The sequence below is a fragment of the Diabrotica undecimpunctata genome, chromosome 4 (assembly GCF_040954645.1).
Source record: "Diabrotica undecimpunctata isolate CICGRU chromosome 4, icDiaUnde3, whole genome shotgun sequence".
NCBI classification, from domain to species: domain Eukaryota; kingdom Metazoa; phylum Arthropoda; class Insecta; order Coleoptera; family Chrysomelidae; genus Diabrotica; species Diabrotica undecimpunctata.
Window position 1 is genome coordinate 75,265,524 of NC_092806.1, and position 14,217 is coordinate 75,279,740.

Consider the following 14,217-nt stretch of genomic DNA (forward strand, 5'->3'; position numbering starts at 1 on the left):
GCTATAAAACGTCTGAATGAGGCTAAAAATGTCTCTGTACTAAGTTCAAATATCAATTTTTAAGCTTAATGGCTCGTATCAGAAAAGGACCGCTAAAGTCAACGCTAATGAAAGAAAATGGTTTAACTTTGGATATCTGTAGGCCGGGAAGAGCCCCCATCGGTGGCTGATAATTTTGAGGTTTTAGTCTTCAACAGGAAAGACATTTTGTACGAAATTATTCAAAAGTTTTGTGAGAAGACGAAATGCGTACCCTGAATGCCTGCTTGTAGATGTACAATATGAATTTTAGAAATGAAATAAGCAATTTGATAGAATTACCTTTAGAAGGTAAAAGAAGAGGAAAGCGCTTGTCATACGCTAATTCTGATTGATTAAAGTCTTCGCCCCACTATTAGGAGATCATGTAAGTCAAATAAGGGATTTATTTTTTTCAGATATTTTAAAGAAATAAATCTTTGTAAGGCTAAACGTTTTGTGTCACCAAAAGAAGGTATTTCGTTTTTAAAAGGTAGATTTACTACAAATCTACCCTCTGCATTTTTGTAAGTAGTACTAGAATATAATCGAAACAGAAGAAATCTTCCAGAGAACAAAATTTAACTTTTGGTACTTCTTGAACTGCTCATAACTGTTTTAATATTGCATCTAATTGCAAAAGAATGAATTTTTGTGATGTTTGTAGGTAGAATATTTTCCATCAAAACATAACCCAAACTTGTTTCAAGAGCTGAAGCCTGATCATTCCGGGTTTTAATAATTCCCCCTATTAAAATGTAAGGAACAATTTGCTCGTAATAGAATGTCAACTTTACCGTTAATATTTGCCATTTTATCAGCCAATCTTAAATGTTGGAAATGTGACAAGTCCAATAAAATTGGAAAAGTTGGCATGTTTTAACAGATTTGAGGAAGAATTATTGCATCTCCCCCCCCCCCCCCAATGTAAGTTTATGTCATAAGACGAAGAAATTTTTAATTTTACACCTCATTTAGCTGGAGTACAAATTCTATCAAGACCATGTATCGATAAAGCCGAATGGAATTTAGGGAGACTTGTCTGAACATTCATTAGTAATGAAGTTAGCTTGAGACACACTGTCTAACAAGACTTTACCTAAGGAGGGCTGTAAGAAGGAGTGGAAACGGAATGTGTGAATGCATCGTTTGTGTGTGTCAACTTTTCAACATCTAATTCAGCTTTCAGCAATCGCCGCTGGAGGTGCAAATGTTGCAAAGTGTGATACAAATTTAAAAAATGTAATAGTGTCAAATTATATACAAGCAGCACAACCCGAAGATCTAACGATCGGAACATATACTTTCGAAGTAATAAGAGAGTTTATATATCTAGGCTCATAAATTAATCAGAATAGTGCAGAAATTAACAGACGGATATATCTGGCAAATAGAGCCTATTATGGATTAAAAAAAATTTTAACAAGCCTAGTTACAAAAAGAACGAAACTAGTGATATACAGAACTCTTATCAAGTCCATACTCACCTACGCGTCGGAAACATGGACGATGACAAAGAGCGATGAAAAACGTTTAAGATGCTTTGAACGTAAAATCCTCCGGCATATCTATGGAGGAGTACAGGAGGGCGGATTATGGCGTAGACACATAGAGAGAATGAATGGTATGGAAACGCCAAAACATATTTATAACCAAAGAATAGATGGAGTGAGAAGGTGAGGCAGACCCAGAGTACGATTTAAGGATCAGGTGGAGGAAGACTTAGTAATGTTGGGAGTACGAAACTGGAAAGCCAAGGCGAAGAATAGGAGAGAATGGAGACTTATCCTTGAGTAGGCCAAGAACCACCATGGGTTGTGGAGCCAATGATGATGATGATGAATAGTGTCTTATAGACTTATTTATTGTGTTATACATGTTTTATGCCATAAATAAATTATTTTAACATTATAACATATCGACGTGTGGTCAAAAGTGTATTATTTCTATAGAAAAGATGGAGATATGAAATCAAATTTAAATTTGCCATTACTGTAATTTGGGACAGCTTATTTTGAAGCCGAAACATTTTGTCACACTATTATCTAACTGCCTCATTCATTTATATACCAACGCAAATTTCAACTGCAAATTAATTGATATTAAAAAGTTTGTTAGTAAGAGCTGGGTAAGATATAGAAGAGTAGAATGGAACGATCATATAAGTATGATGAAGAATGACAACAAATAGAGTAGTAAAGACGGCAAGAGACGATTCCCCAATAAGAAGAACACGAAAACGATGGAACGACAACTTACTGGAGGAACATTGAAAAACAGAAAAGTCATGTCTACAATAAAAAGCAGAAGAAGTTTGTTAGTTGAAAATATCAAATAATTATTAGTGAACCAAATTAATATTTTTCCAGGAGCACCTTCGTCTGATTTTGGAGATAGCTAGTTATACAGTGAAATCGAATTAATATAATTTATTAATGTTATTGATTGACGACGGATTATAATGATACTTTAACATTTTCCGAAACATCAAATTGCGACTGGAGCAAATTTACATAAGTACCTGCCAAGATTAATAAGTAAATCTAAATTTTTACGTGCGCGCTTTTAATTTTAACAAATAGTAGGAATATTTGTGCATTTTAAAATCTCAAGCCAAACTAATAAAGTTTTAACTTAACTGTAATTGTTTTTGAAAAGTTATTTAAATTATTTGAAGTTTATTGATCAAATCTTTTTTTGAATGAATCTTTTTATCAAAATATAAAATACTTTTTCCTTTGAACACTTAATTTATATTCTGAAGACTTCCATAAACAAGTTTAAGTTTAGTTAATAAAAATATATGTAAATTATAATTAACCATTAACAACAGTCTGATTTTTAACAAAATTAATGTTAATTTTTGTAAAATACTTTTGTCTCAAAAAAAAATGCATTATTTCGACAGAAAAACTTCAAGATCTTCTTACTATTACCACACAGTGGCGCACTTCGAATTTTCTTGTGTGTGGGGGTGGGGTTACGTAGCCCCCTAGCCAGGATGGAAATGGAAAAGGTATGTTAAATATGATATAATGTTAAAATTAAAAATTAATAGCAAAACATGAAATAGTTACTTATAAACAATAAGTCATCAAAAATCACAATTTTAATTACTTTCTCAAATTTTTTGTTCTTTCTCTGTTGTTTACAAACAAAATACATTCTCGTGACGAGGTAGAATCGGATGGTTGCAATGGTAAACTGTTTACATTCAACAAGATCACTATGTGTTTCTCCCAACTTTACCAAAATTTCAGAAAGCCTATCACTGAACACTGTTGGCTAATAAAACATCTAACACAATACACTCTATTGTTGATATCAAAGAACAGAGAGATGTTAAAGGATATAATTAATAACCTTTTACTCTTAACTTAAAACTTTTCAATTTTTTATCGGAACGATTCTAATAATATATAGGATTGTTACTGTAATAAGACTAATACCGCTGTCACTATTCTAATAATATATAATAATTTATTATTGGAAGCTGTAATTATAATCTAATATACCCCTCTAAGGAATTGTCTCCACTCTGATAATATGCTGTCACCATTGTAGAAGACGCCCGTTCAATCTCCTTAGCAATGCCTCTACAATCCTTAGGGGATACTTATCCCTGCGAGCGGGGCAAGGCTTACTGGCTCCACTAGTCTGAACTGACTGGTTTCGCCCTCGCGGATTTACAAGAGGGTAGAAAAATCGGTTGGGAAGGAAGAGGATCAAGGACTTCTCGGTCTCAGGTCCTGTAAAGAGTGAGAGGCTATGGGCTTACGTTAGAAGCCGGAGCACTGCATAGCGAAATGCGTATCTCTTCTAGTCTCGACCTGTAACGGCTAGGAATAACAAAACAAATCTCGAATTTACAATGTATTAACTAGACTGTACATTACAAATATCAGTTATGACAAAAATGTTCGCTCAGGCGCGAAGGGAGACGAGAAGAAATCAGCAAGGAATTAAAGATCAGACAATTTCCGTATTATTAGATATACCTGGGGTTAGTATATAGAGATCTTAGTTACCTCTGCGTATCTAGGCTCTAGCTAGGGAATACGCCTCCAGTCTACCGGGATTTGAGATTTCGTACCTTCGAATCTCCAGTTGCCGACACTATATACGTCACACTACCCCGTCGAGTTAATTAACGCGTCCACGGTCTGCGTACCTTCCGATCTCCACACCACGGCGTGGAGCTGCTGCGTGAAAACTTCCCACTAACTCCGCTGGCGCGTGGGGCCCTCAGGCGCCGCGCTACTACTGTCCCCTACGACCAACTTCTGCTTGTTTTTATGTATCGCCAACTTCTACCTTAGATTCTTTATGTCACGTATTCCATGTGTTAAACTGGATCACGCTATGTAAAACTACTTACTCAGCACAATTCTTCTTACTTGTTTAACAATTCGTACTATGTATTAATTTCCAACAAGGTCTAAGTGTCGTAATTTTTAAACATTCAGGCTTGTGTTAAACTGGGTCAATTATTTTGTTTTTAATTTGAAATGTATACGTTAAACTGTGTCGAATTTATTCTTTATTAATTTGGAATATATAATAATTACTTAAATAATTATTACTCTTTACTAGGCTAATTGTCCCTTAATTTTTTCTTCTTTATTTCCTTGCTGTTTACATTACATTACTCCCTTCGCAAAAAAAGAAATGGCCTGAGAGGCCTTTTCCTTTTCCAACCCATAATAATTATTCTACTTACATCTTACATTACTTATATCCTACTATACTCTTTTATATTAAGTCCCAATTATTGTGTTATATTAATTTGAAATGTATACGTTAAACTGTGTCGAATTTATTCTTTAATAATTTGGAATATATAATAATTACTTAAATAATTATTACTCTTTACTAGGCTAACTGTCCCTTAATTTTTTCTTCTTTATTTCCTTGATGTTTACATTACACGATAACCCGTTATACCTTCCAGTACGAAACAAGTTCTACTGGTGTAAGCTTTCTTAGCACTCATATTTAAATAATATTAACCACCAAAACCTGTAATATTATACTAACTACGAATTATTAATTATTTTCGAAATTTACACATTCTCTCCACTATACTACCAACACCCTTCTATACACCAGCGTCGCCCTAGCGACAAACCAAGCAAACAGGTAAAATAGTGTACACAAATTTAAAGGTCGCCCAATCTCGATCCTTCTACTATTTATAGGTCTCCATAGCTTTACCAAAACGATCAAGAACAAAGATTGTAGCTAGCAAGACATTATTTGTCAAAGTAGTTGATAAGGCGGAAACAGAAGGCACAGAATCGTTAGAAGAACTAGCAACCTCGTTATGAATGATCATTTGCATTGGGACTATCAAAGTGATGAGACGTATGAAGTTTTTTATTAAAATGTGTTCATCTTCTGGATGAAAGGGATGAAACCGTAACATGAGTATTAAGACAAACAGTTAATACAGCATTATTTGTTCTATTTAGCAAATTGAAAACGAGGTGATTCCGCAAGAAATTGATTGCATTTAAATACAGCTTGGTCAGAACCACACAATAGGCACTTATTTCTGACAGAACTGGTCAAAAAAAAGTTTGCGCTCCTATCGGAGGTTGGAAACCATTCTGGCAATTATAATTTTGTTGGTTACGCGCCTGAATAGTTCAATTAAACTGCATCCCAACCCTTCACGGAGATTGCGTAGCCACGAGATTTTACGTCTTCCTACGCTTCTTCTGCCTTTGATTTTACCCTGCATTATATTCCTTAGTAGTTCGTATTTTTCACCTCTCATGATGTGCCCCAAGTATTCCAATTTCCTGATTTTTATGGAATTTAAAACTTTGCATTGTTTTCCTAGTTGTTCGAGACGAGACGAATGCTTTACGTTATTAGAATTATCGGGACTGAAAGATTTAACATTTTTGCTGACTTGTCTTTTATATGACTGCAATGAAGTACAACGCTGCAGTGCGAACTTACAAAATTCCTCATAAGTAGGTATATTTTTTGAAGCAAAGTGTGATTCAAAAGCTCTAAAACGTTAATTAAAGAATTAAATATAAAAAGAAAATAATGAAAAATACTTAACGAAAAAATATATGTGGAGTGACGGAACATATGGTATTGTTGTTATCTTCAAATGCCTTCTTGTGAGCATTTCTGGATAGTTTTTGGTGTTTTATTGTTTCCTTGTTGTTTTATTTTTCCATGGTGAATTAGATTGATTCTTCTTTACAGGTGATGTTCATCAAAAATTTGTTCAGTGTTTTTAGTCTGTGAGTTCAAATGGAGCTCAGATCTAAGAAGAGGCCATCATCTACATATATCCACCATACTCTGGGATTTTGGACATGTTTTTGCACAATGTTTTGATCAAATGCTTTTATGAATATATCTGCTAATAATGGAACTAATAAAGAGCCCACGGTTAATCTAAAATCTTGTTTATAAAAGTCCTTGTCTAATTGAAAAGAGGTGTTGTCCGTGCATAGCGTTAATAGCTTCATTATAGTTCATACATTCAGTTTTGTTTTTGTTGTCAATGTATCATCCATCTCTAGTATGGTTCTTATTATTTTTTAAGTTTTTTCCAGAGGCACATTAGTGAATACGCTGGTAATGTCGAAACTGGCTAGCATATTGTTTAGGTTGTAATCTATTTCTGCTAGTTTTTTTATAAAAATGTTCGTCATATGTTCCAATGGTTGTATTATAACTAGAAGAAACTTGGACAGTTTGCTGCAAGAAGAACCCTTCTTCTTTGAGTGCCTCTCCTATCGGAGATTGGATATCATTAGGGCGATTCTAATTTTATTTACTACTATTTTCAATAATTCGTTAGTGGTACAGCCAAACCACTCTCTTAAATTTCTCATCCAGGACATTCTTCTACGGCCTAGATTTCTGCGTCCTTGGATTTTTCCTTGCATTATATTTTGTAGGAATGTGTACTTTTGTCCTCTCATCAGGTGGCCTAAGTATTCAAGTTTTTATATTCAGTATAACTTCTGGATCGTTATTTATTCTGCGTATTACCTCTTCATTTGTAATTTTATCCACCCAACTTATTTTTAGTATACGGCGGTAGCATCACATCTCAAAGCTTTCAAGATTTTTAACATTCCTCTGTTTAAGAGTGCATGCCTCAACACCGTCCAAGAAGAAGGATTATTAATGGTATTCTCAAAAATATTCCCGTTTATTGTTCTGTTCTGACAAGAAAAGGTCTACGTGAATGTTAGGATTGCACGCTAATATTGACAGGGTAAACCAATATAAATGTGATGCCAAACCAAAATATCGGAGTGAATCACAACGGATTAACTTCTGGATGAAAAAGTTGAGTAAGTATTTAGGCTTTATAATTTGGAGAAATATGACTAGTATAGAAGATACTATCATCATCATCACTGGCTCGACAACCCTTTTTGGGTCTTGGCCTGTTCCAGGATTCTTCTCCATTCTGATCTGTTTCGTGCTTTTTTTTCTCCAGTTTTTTATTTTTAAGGTTGTTATATCATTTTCTATTTGTTCTAAGTATCTCAGTTTCGGTCTTCCTCTTGTTCTTTTTCCTACTGGCATCTGTTTGAATATTTTGTTTGGTATTTCGCCTTCTTCCATTCTTTCTACATGTCCTATCCAACGCAGCCGTCCTATTTTAATGAATGTGATAATATCCGGATCCTGGTATATTTTGTATAGTTCAGAGTTGTATCGTCTTCGCCATATTCCGTTTTCTTTTGTGCCCTTATATATGTGTCGCAAGATTTTTCTTTCGAAGGTGGCTAACAACGTTTCCTCTCTTTTAGTGAGTGTCCAGGTTTCTGAGCCATATGTGAGTACCGGTCTTATTAGGGTTTTATATATTTGGCATTTTGTCTTTCTTGCGACGTTATCTGATCTTAGGTGTCTAATTAAGCCATGGTAACATTTATTTGCAATAAATATTCGCCTCTTCACTTCCTCCGTAACGTTATTATCAGACGTGACTAGGGATCCCAAGTATATAAAGTTTTTTACCCCCTCTATGTTGTATTCTCCTATTGTTATATTTTGTGGCTGCCTTATTTCTGCGTTTTTACTTACCTGCATATATTTTGTTTTGGTCTGATTGATTTTAAGACCACTATTTTGTGCAGCTCGTTCTATTTGGTTGTATGCCTCTATCATTTCTCTTCTTGATCTTGCGATTATGTCAACATCATCTGCGAATGCTAGTATTTGCACGCTTTTATTAATGATTGTTCCTCGTGTATTGACTGTTGTGTCCCTCAGTATTTTCTCGAGTACGATGTGGAACAAGATGCATGATAGAGCGTCTCCCTGGCGTAGTCCCTTTTTCACATCTATTGTTTCCGTTAATTCATTTTGTATCCGGATTCTACTTTCTACTTTTAGAGATTCTTTTATCAGTTCTATTAGTTGTGTTGGTATATTAAATTCTTTCATTGCTTTTATTAAGAATTCTCGGTTTATATTGTCATATGCGCTTTCAAAGTCTATGAAGAGATAATGTGTGTCGATGTTATATTCACTTGTTTTTTCGAGGATCTGTCGCAGAACAAATATCTGGTCTATTGTTGACTTCTGTCTACAGAAGCCACTTTGGTATTTGCCAACTATTTTTTCAGCGTGTGGTCTAAGTCTTTCATAAATGACATTGGACATTATTTTGTATGCTGCATTCAGCAGCGTGATTCCACATTCTAACTGATTTCCTTTTTTATGTAATGGTACAATAATACCGCTATTCCACTCCGTTGGTAGCTGTTTATTCGACCATATCTTTGTTATCAATTCATATATTGTTTTTTGTAGTGCGTCTCCTCCTTCCTTTAGTATCTCCGATGCTATTTGGTCCGATCCCGGTGCTTTATTGTTCTTTAATTTTTCTACTGCTGCTCTAATCTCGGCTATTGTTGGTGGAGTCTTTTCTCTGTTGTCTGCTTGGTCTAATGGTATGTCAGGGGTCGTCTCTCTCTGATCTCCTTCAAACTTTTCCGTAAAATGTTCTGTCCATCTACTTAGTATCTCTTGCTGTTCTGTCAATATATTACCTTCCTTATCTCTACACATCGTTGTTCTCGGTAATAGAAGATACTATAATTAATTAAAATACTTTTTGTTAAAAAATTAAAACAAAATATATAAATACGAGTTCTAACCTATAACTAAAAGCGCAAAAGTCCATTATCGCATTTACACCAAAATTGGACAGACATAATTTGTACCATGAGAGTCAAAAATAAATTATATGGAAATTTTCGCGAAAATAAATTGTAATGATAAGACTACCAAAGAGAATTGAAAAACTATTATAAAACAATAACTCAATCCAACTATTGGAGCTTATCGTCTAGCTCAGTCTCAAGTGTGAATTCGTCTTGTCTTAAACAATGAAAATTCAGTTGGTAACAAATAAAACAATGAATTAACTAATCATATTTATTTAGCATAAAACAAACAAAATAATGATATTTTGCACAAGCAAACCCTGCCTATTGCTTTACAATAAACAAATTTAAAATTGATACTTATGGCTTCATGTGGTTGACAGGTAAGTTGTTGATGGCTCCTGATGGTGGTTGGATGGATTGTCACTAAATGAGCAGATTTCAAGTTGATGGAACGCGTTGTAGTTTTAAGCAGAATTCATTGATATAAATTTCACCTCCGTAGACATCGTTCCGTCTTACTACACTAGTACCAATAAATTATTCCTAAACCCAAGAGGTTTCTGCAGACCATAAAATGAACCTTATAATAATTTTTACTTTCTTTTATAAATTTCAACTACACACAAAAAAGAATATCCCACCACGTTAGAAAAGTTGATTGACTGAAATAAGTGGGAGACAAAGGATATGACTACAATGAAGTATAGCACAGATGCCATAGAACATATGTCTATGATGGAAATAGCCCATCGAGTTAGAATCTATGGAGAGGGCATCACGTGACTAAAAACGACCTTCGGCCATATCGTTAAGATTGTTTTGACACTTTTGACAGATCGTATATATGTTTGTTTACGTTTGTTGTTTTTCGAATATTTTTAGTTTTATAATACTTTTATAGAAACTGTAATAATATATTGTGATAGTGCATAATAATGGTTTCTTGTTCTCAACGTAGTTGCAGTAGCAGAAGCAATGTTAATAAAAAATCTTCAGGAATCTACAGATTAGTATACAAATATGTAAACAAAGTAATGACCCGTACTTCAGAGAATAAATTAATAGTATTTGACTGTATTAATTTATCTTTATGTATAATATATCGTGTTTTTAGTGTTTACCGCGGGATAAATAAATCATAGTTTATTAAAAATGTATTGCACTTTTTTAGATTATGATTAAATCTTCTGAATAACTAGTCATATTTTTATAGTAGTTTTAATATTATTGAGTCTGGCCATGATCCCACCGCCATATTGGTATCATCGTTAGCCACGCCTACCTACGCCGTTTTTAATACACACGTTAATATGCTCATAGCTTCTCCATAGATTCTAACTCGATGAAATAGCCCCTCTGTCAACATAGAACAGAATATTTAGTATACCGGACAGAAAGAAAGAGGGCCAACTATTTTTTGAAGAAAAAATAGTAAAAAGAAACTGAAACTGAAGGTTAAGGAATTAATAAATTAATAAAGAAATTAAAATAAAATAATTATTTAAATATAAATTAATAAAGATTTGAAAATTTTTTAAAACTAAATATGTTAATAACTTTCAAAATAAATAATTGATGTCTAATATCAGCAAAAATAAAAGGCAAAGCCCCGATTAATATTTCATGTTATAATAATTAGAACTCAAAACTTTCTGATTTAAATTCTGCATTAGGTATTCTGACAAAATGATTTTTAAATATATCTTGATCAGAATAATTTTTCAGATGGTAAAAATTCCAGATCTTATCAAAATACTAAGTAATTCCCGAGTTTAGCAACGTATTCATCAGGTACATCAATCTCAATATCCACCAATAAATAAATTTTTATCTCAAAGAAATACTAGGAAAAATTCTTAATTTAAGAAACGATCTTCAAAGTAATCAAATTCGAGCCAAGATACACAATTAAACATTTGTAAGCTAAATCCGAATAGAAAGTTTCAGACAGGTACTCCAATAACCATAACGACAGTATTAACCTCCGAATCAGAATCGAAATATTTTCCAAAATCCAAATTTTGCAAATTGAAATCAAAATTTCATAGCTGATGAACTTTATAATATTTATGATTTAAATTTCTTAAAGAAATTAGCGAAAACAATTATGATAAAATAAAAATAGAAGTAAAAAATATTTAGATACTAGCTAACCCGGTGAACTTCGTACCGCCTTAGAATAAGTTCTGTTAAATTATTAGCCGAGTTCTAATAACATTTTTATATTAAGATTAAATTAACTAAGTTTAATAAAAGTTAAAAAATGAGCTAATTCACGTGGCATAATTGTTACTGTTTTATATTCAAGGCAAATGTAAAACGAATCGGATTTTAAATTCGAATGGCATATCGGTTGGCATCAGGAATTCCCGGAATGAGAACTTCCTCATTTTCCTCAGATATATATATATATATATATATATATATATATATATATATATATATATATATATATATATATATATATATATATATCCTTGTTTTTTCACTCAAACAATTGTGACTTTTGTGCGTAACGGTAATGTTCGGGAACATTTTATTAATGAGCTCGTATTTCGTTGAGACGAAATGTCAAAAATTGGTGAAAACAAAATCAAACTATTCCATTCGACGACAGAAATACGACCATTACCGATGACCAGCAATTGTTTAAAAAACTCTTCGACAGAAAGATCATTTACAAATGCAAGTTTCTGATTTGTCGTCAGTTAGTTAAATTAGCTTACCGTGTACTTCCTTCTATTGTAGGTTTAATATTGGTACATTCGTTCGAACTAAATGGTTCAATGCATCTCGATCATATTCACTGTTAAGTTACGATTCTCCATTGAAACCATCACTCAATTCACTATTTGGCAATGGCATTCCTAATTTGAATAAATGTCTTCATCTAAATCAAAAAGCAAAGTCTGGTTATGTATCTCTTCATTCACCTCTAGAATGGGATTCATTTTAACTAACATGAATTCAATGTAAAATGTCGTCTGACAGGTCATGCTCGTACTTGTTTCACAGTTCACGTTGATTCGATGTGAGACATGCCGAAATAATGAGCGCACGCAACAAGCGTATCTAACTTGGAGATGCAGAAACAATAATTGCTTCAGCGATTGTCCTATCCCAGTGATTATGGTTTTCAAGCAAATTGAGCTGTTGTCGCCTTGTTTCCTACGTTTAAATTTCTTAGATGAGGCGTTCTAAGTGTAATAACCAATTCCAAGTAGGATCTCAGAGTAGAGTTTCGTGCGTGATTTTAGCGTTGGTATCGGGATTTTCAACGCCAAAAACCGCCATATAGATAATTTTTTTACATGTTTGCTGTGTATTTAATGAATTTCACTCAATTGCAAAATTCCACGTTGCAATGAGTCTGTTTTGGACAGAAGTAGCGAATGAGAAACAAGTCATGTGTTGTCGACAACTCAATCGTTTTCTTTCACTTTCATTATGATAGTTCTGCCGTTAGAATGCTGTGATCGACGCTGATACACTGGGTAACCATGGTTGGCATTGATAAAAACTATTAATAAAACATTTAACATTAAACCATAATTTGAAAGAACATTCATTTATAATTTATAATATTTATAAACAAAAAGGTATACCGAGGTTACAATTGAAACAAAAACAATAATATGCTGCTTTCTGCTAACAATTTTTGAAACCTTATTAGGTGGTTAATCTAAAATAAATTAAACTTGGGATAATTAACTATTTGATTGCAACTATCTTGTGTTTAAATGATCGAAGACATATATTTAACAGTTAATTATTAAAGTGTTGAAATTATAATATTAACAATTTGTTAATTTATAATATATATTTCATAAACAAAAAAATTAGATTTTAAATAATTAACTCAACCTGGTTTTATTTGCATAGATAGCAATATTCATGCGCATCTATTTCTGCATCTTTAATTTTTTTTCTTAATAATTATGCTATTCCGGGCCGATACAAATAAAAAAATCAAACATCATGAAAATCGGTCCAGCCGTACTTCAGTTATAAATGGTGTAATATGATATAATGGTTCTTTTTAAGAAAAGATCAAAGATTAGAGCTTCTGCGGCATAATAATGTAAAACAAACATGTCATATACGTAACTAACACGATTTACGACCTTTTTTTATGTAAATATATAGGTTTCAAAAGTGAAAGACAAAAATGTACCAGCAGATTACAGGCTATGTTAAGCATGAATTAGATGTGGAAGATATACACTGATTACTTATTTATTTCACTTTAATTTGATTAATTGTTTAATCATTTATAAGATATAAAATTACAAAAGATAAAAAGTTAATGAATTTAATAAAAACCAAAAGTTTCTCACCGGAGAAAAATCGAACACCTGTCTTCCGCTTGAAATGCGGAGATGCTGACCAGTATACCACCGTATATTGCATTAAACTGCGAGCCAACTGACTCTTTTAAGCATTAAACTATGACTATACTACAAATTTGAGATTACGGCCATTAGATTGAAATGGCACGTAAAAAATCCTCGAAAAAAAAAACAAACAGCACCATGTTAAGTGGAATTACAATTTCTTAGTAATTGTAAAACAAGAAATTGTAACTTCACTTAACATGGTGCTGTGTTTGCTTTTTTTTTTCGAGGATTTTTTACATACCATTTCAATCGAATTACCGCAATCCCAAATTTCTATTAATGATGATAGTATAAAGCATACCAAAATGTATTTGATTATTGAAAAAAGACTACTCTTGGCTTTATTAATCCAGCTGTATACCCATTAATCCCTTCTTGTGTATCTAAAACTGATCTTACACTGATTAATACCTTCCAGACTACATAAAATCATAAGTGTTACATATTGTTGAACTAGTATTGAATAGGAGATTCCAATAATGACTGAATAAACAGGGTGATGAATTTGAAAAACCAAAGTTACTAATAATATAAGAGAAACGGCAAATCTGGCAACATTGCAAATATCAAATATGGTATCTCCGTGTCCCAAAATAGGTGTACCTCAAATTTTGTAAAATTATGACTAGCAATTTACG